The following is a 5999-nucleotide window of genomic DNA, read 5'->3' on the forward strand; positions in this document are numbered from 1 at the left end:
GGAGGGGAGGAGGATTGTTTAACAGGCAGCTGCTCTTCCCATTGCTGATGCCCCTACCCCCACAACAATCCCTTTCTGTGTTTTGTTTTGTTTTTTTTTCATGCAGTTCCCATCTACCAAATTCAGCTCATAAAGTATTGGTTGAGCCAGTGATACCGTAGAAGACACTTGTCCAAGGTATGCTGCGCAGTGGAAAAATGAACCTGGAACCATGCGTTATGAAATGAACTTAGCCAGCCACACAGCCATCCATGCCTGTAACCAACAAGTAGAAGCTGAAATGGTAGAGTGTAATTGGGATTGGCAATACAGGCAAAGCACATGATAGTTTGTTGCCAATCAGGAATCAATAACTAAATCTTTGTTACCTGTCTACAATTACTGGCAAAACCTGTTGTTATGTAAGGACAGACTGACCAACAAATTAGAAACATGCTTTTACATGTCACAAAACACTCCTACACAATAGTTCACTAAATAACATAGTTATGTAGTGTGGCTCTATTTCAAGACAGACTCTAAGAACATGTCAAGAAGGGTATCTGGCTGCAGAAAATCAGCTTCAATGAATTCTGAGACATGCAAGCATGGAAAAACAGATGATAAAACGATGACAAAATAATGATAATACTATTACATGTTATGCATGCACACATGCACACACTCATACACACACACAGCTTAATCAGAGACAGTAGTGTAATGGCCATGACCTTTACAGACTGCAGCTGGTGAGAGAGAGAGAGAGGGAAGCAAAAACCACAATTCATGGGTTACAGTAGTAAGAAAGAACACACCAACATATTGATATATCTAACTCCAGACCAGAGATAAGGTCCACATGCTTACAACAGGAACATATGCCATTAAAGACGCCCAAGTTTAGATCTTCCAGCCAAGCTAAGTTTGAACCAACGATAGCACAGCAAAATGTCCAGTATGCAACAGCAAAGCTACCTTTTAGGCATTCAGTCATCATGATGCTTCTAAATTTTGAACTGAAAACACATTGCTCTCATCAAAAACACTGTTGTGCCTAAATCCATCTGTTCACAAAGAACTGGCCCAGGATACATCTCTAGAAACAGTCAAACCAAATTCCCATGCGTCTGGCAAAATATTATTGCAGATATTTTTAGTGACTTTCCTCAATCATACACGATCAACTAAACTATCTGTTGCTTAACCTCAGAGACTATCACATATGTTATTAAACAGATTGCAAATGTACTTTCAAATATAATACTACAGCTAGGAACTTTCTCTTTGAAACGGATAGAAATAAAGCAGAATGTACAACTATTACTGTTCTCACCCCTTTGCTTTTTGGGTCCATTTTTTTTATATATCATGCCATCGTGAAGAGTTTGGTAAAGACCTGTGTTTGCTGTGATTGCAGCAATTGAAAATTATATGCCAACTCTTTAGTGCCAATAGCTATTACTTTTTTGCACTGAGTGCTGTAATTTTAATGAGAAATACAAAGCACTGCTGAAGACTACTTTTAAGTACCCATAGGTTGTGGATAGCAAAAGATCTGAGCCTCAGTCACTGAATTACTGACCCTCAGTCACTGAATTACTGACCTCAGCGAAATATCCAGAAACTATTACATTATTTCTAAAAAAGATCACATCATTTCTAGATATTTCTAGAAAATTTTACATTCTATAATTTATCTTTCGTGACAGACATTAAATGATGATCATAATGTGAATGAAATCAACCCCATGACTTATTTTTTAAGCTTAGTACTTATTCTATCAGTCCATTTGCTGAACCACTAAGTTACAGGGATGTAAACACACCAACACTGATTGTCAAGAAGTGGTGAAGGACAAACACAAACACACACATATATATGTATATACAATGGGCTTCTTTCAGTTATCATCTACCAAGTCCACTCACAAGGTTTTGGTCAGCCTGAGGCTATAGCAGAAGACACTTGTCTAAGATGCCATGCAGTGGAACTGAACCTGGAACCATGCAGCTGGAAAGCAAGCTTCTTAGCACACAGCCACACCTATTTTTATTTTTGTGGGGAGCAAAACTTGGGAAAGAGACATTTATAAAAAACTATTTGGTAAAAGTAGCAGAAAGCGAGGAATGAGCTACATAGGTTAAGTACCATAGGTCTCAGTTCAATAACAGTCTTAGCAATCTTTGGATTTGGACAGAACTGAAAATTTAACTGAGTGAATGAGCGAGGACAGAGCTGGCAAGAACTGAGCGAGTTGAACTTTTCAGAGCCAGATGCACTTTCATTCTGAACATCCTTTGTTTCATTGTGGAAATTATTGTTTTTGTTTAGCCCCAGGTCAACCCACACCAAGTAGACCTGTGATGTCCATGATCATGATCATCCCATCCCATCATTTTCCTATGTGCAGAGAACCTAGGAAAAACATTATCCAACATGTCAGTTAGAAAAAAAAAAAAAATGAAAAAAAAATACAATAGTGCAATTCGAAGGAGTTTTGGCTGTTATTTCTAGCAGATTGAGAAACTCCATTGGTTCATTTTGTAGGTGATGCGTAGGTGTGGCCTGTGCACAGCCCCTGATGATGTAAAGTGTGTTGTGTTGTTTGTTGTGGAGAGAGAGAGACTGGAAATGCACACATGACTGAAATAGTTAAAGGATTAATGCTAATGTTTTGTTTATAAACTGGCAGGATTAGGGTTTGGGTTGAAGAAATGTTGCTGCGCTTTGTGTTAATGTACATAGTTTTGTGTTAATGTAGAGATGCTAATAATAGCAGTCACCTAGTGGGCTCAATTCAATCAACTGAGACCCTCTCATCTATATATTTGAACTCTTGTGCAGGTGTTGAAATCCATTGTTATTATTCACAATTTCATCATCGTCATCATTATCGTTTAACGTCCGCTTTCCATAATATGTGTGTGAATACATACATACATACTTACACACACACATACACATACATTTATATGGTGTCCCTCGTTGCCAACCTCCTACAAAAACATAAACAGTTATGGGCAAGTATTACCTTGGGAGGACAACTGGCCTTAGAAAATCTGTCTAAATTAGTTCTGTATAATTCATACCAAGCATGGAAAAGTGGACGTTAAAATAATGATGACAATTTGTGTGTGTGTGTGTGTACACACATGAGGGGGTGCTGAAAAGTTTCTGGCTTTAAGGGTATTGTGAAAGGCCTGGTTGGAGGTCCGAGTTCTTTCATAGGATTTAGAAAAACTGAAGGACTGTTGCAATAAGTGTGTAAATCTGAGAGGAGAATATGTTGAATAAAACAATAATTAACTGATCCTCCTGCATTTTCTTTTACCCAAAGCCATGAACTTTTCAGCACCCCTTGTGTGTGCATGTGTGTGTGTATTAAAATATTATGTGAAATGTAAGAGATAGAAAATGGAATTCCTGAGACTATTTAGACCCACTATGATCGTTTTGACCCATCGTGCACCGGTGCCTTACAGGTGAGATGCTGTTCAAACAGTTGTCATGCATCACAGGTGTGGATGCATCTCCTCAGGTGACTTTTCAAAAAGTACCATGTTTTTTTAACTTGCCATTTCGATAATTTCTATAACAACACATTTCGGTTAGTGCAGCATAACTATCCATCTCTGTAAGGAAGAACACAGAGGAGACACATCTACACCTATGATGCATGACAACTGTTTGTACATCATCTCACCTGTAAGGTACCAGCGCATGATGGGTGAAAAGGATCGTAGTGGTTCTGAATGAATTAAGAGTCTTGTAAATTCCGTTTTCTGTCTCTTCACATTTTTCAGAACACAAATGAATTCCTGAAGTTAATTCAGATGCATATACTTCCATACTGTCGTTGACACCAGGTAACCAAATACTGTGGCCAGGCTTTAAACAGCATTCTACAACGTATATACCCAAATATGTGATATATATAATATACACATACATCAACATATATAAATGTATTTAGGTAAATATATACACATGATGATGATATCACATGCGTGTGTGTAAATAAACAGTTTGTGTATAAATGTGCAGTTTATAAGCAAACATACAATTACATCAATGCAGTTTAGCACACACATGCACATGCATACACACACTTGAACATTCTACATAGTCTTGTAACATATATGCATCTCAGTGTTGTGTTAGTATATGTTACTGTGTTTGTGTATGTGTGGGTGGATAATGTGTTTACGTGAATCACCACGTATATATATATATATATATGCGTGTGTGTGTGAGAGAGAGAGAGAGAGAATAGAGTGATGTTTGCCAACATGTGTGGGCGGGCGGGTGAGGGTGGGGAGGCAAAGGAAGTGTGCTTCTGTGTCTAGCACAAGAAGTTAAAGCAACAGCAAATTTCCTACTACCACCCTTGCTCCTTCCATCTCAGCTGGGCTTCGGGCAGCTACACACACCGACTGACAGTGATAGCAGGTCTACCGGAGGTGGAGAAGAGAAGCTGGCAAGTACCATCACATAGAGGGCGAGTTTAGGATGAGGAGGAGGCGAAAAGGAGGCTGCATGCATAGTTTCAACTTCTGTCTGTTTGTCTGTCTCTCTCTTTCTCTCCATCTCTCACACACACACACACACACATGAGATAATGCAGGGTAGACACAGAGAGAGACAGACAGACAGATGAAAGAGTAAGGGTAGTTAGGGTCTATCTCTCATACATAAGGGGAACACACAAGTGACATACCAAAACACTATCGCGAAGCCATTATTCCTGACCATCCTCTGTGTGTGTGTGTATACTAAAGCAGGACCTTGCCTTATGTGCTGCTATTAATTTTACAACCAATACTATTATCACGAATGCATACAAAAGACACAATATACTCGGAACACTGCGTTTACACATTATTACACACACACACGCACACATATACACCTCGAGAAAGCAAAACAACTCTAATAGTACTAAGGTTGTTACTACTACTGCTACTACTACTACTAGAAATTAGTTGCATCTAAGTCCGGAGGAGTTTGCAATTAGCAGAAGCCAAATAAAAAAAGATGGTGGTGGTCGTGGATGTTACGGTGTTGGTGACGGTGAAGATAAAAAAAGGCATAAAAGAAGAATCAAAGTATTAAAATTACGAATATATTCCGAAAGATGAGAGAGAGAAAGAAAAAAAAGACCAGCAGTTGGAATGGTAGAAGAGTGTTTCGAAGAAATGCTGATGATAGTGGTAATGCTGATGATGCTGGCATTGGTGGTGGTGGTGGTGGTGATGGTTGTGGTACTGTTATGATATATGGTGTCAATGGTGCCGATTAACTCGCCCCCCCCCGCTCACACACAGAGTTTAGACTAAAGAAAAGCCTGTACCCCACCTCTTTCTCCCACAAGACAATCTTGATGTAATGAAGGACAGAGCGAAGAAACGCGCTCGCTCTCTCTCTCTTACTCACACACACACACACACACCGCATCATCATTCTATCCAGCTTTGCTCCAGAAGCGAAGCAATGATGGTCCCGATGATGACGGTTTGGCCAGTATGAAGAGGTCCGATGGAAAAAAAAAAGGAGAAGGGCATGCACACCACCAGAACACTGCATGGTGAGGGGGGGGATTCAGTACTTACCTCAAAAGGGAAACATTTCTAAGGCAGAAGCATTTGTCTGGGCTCCACTGGCGGCGATTGTATGAATAAGCCATGGAAGGAAGGAAAGACTCAGAGAGAGAGAGGGAGAGAGAGAGAGAGAGAGAGAGAAGGGGTGAACATCTGTTAGAAGATGAAGTCAGTTTCTGACGAGGGAGTTGTGGGTGGAAGGGGGAAGTGAAGGGGAGTAGGGTTAGGCTTGACGGAGGGGTGCGTGTATGCTTTACACGTGTGTTGTGGTGCATGTGAATGTAGTTTACACAACTTGGGTGTACGATATTCAATAGTAAACATATATACAGTTGTATAACTAACCATATACATACATATATGTATATATATATATATATGTATATATATATATATATATATATATATATATATATATA

General features: G+C 39.4%; 1 protein-coding gene across 6 annotated transcripts in view; it reads right to left on the minus strand.

Annotated features, from left to right (window-relative positions):
- Positions 1-5999, minus strand: part of LOC106875416 (diacylglycerol kinase delta) — a 162884-nt gene that overhangs the window by 75774 nt on the left and 81111 nt on the right. Inside the window, exon 1 of one of the 6 annotated variants that reach the window (XM_014923545.2) lies at positions 5593-5707. The exons of the other annotated variants lie outside the window; for them this stretch is intronic. The gene's annotated coding sequence lies outside the window, so the exon portion shown is untranslated. Of the gene's footprint in view, positions 1-5592; positions 5708-5999 lie in introns of those variants that run through there. 6 annotated transcript variants of the gene reach the window in all.

This window comes from Octopus bimaculoides, chromosome 19, assembly GCF_001194135.2.
Source record: "Octopus bimaculoides isolate UCB-OBI-ISO-001 chromosome 19, ASM119413v2, whole genome shotgun sequence".
NCBI classification, from domain to species: Eukaryota; Metazoa; Mollusca; class Cephalopoda; order Octopoda; family Octopodidae; genus Octopus; species Octopus bimaculoides.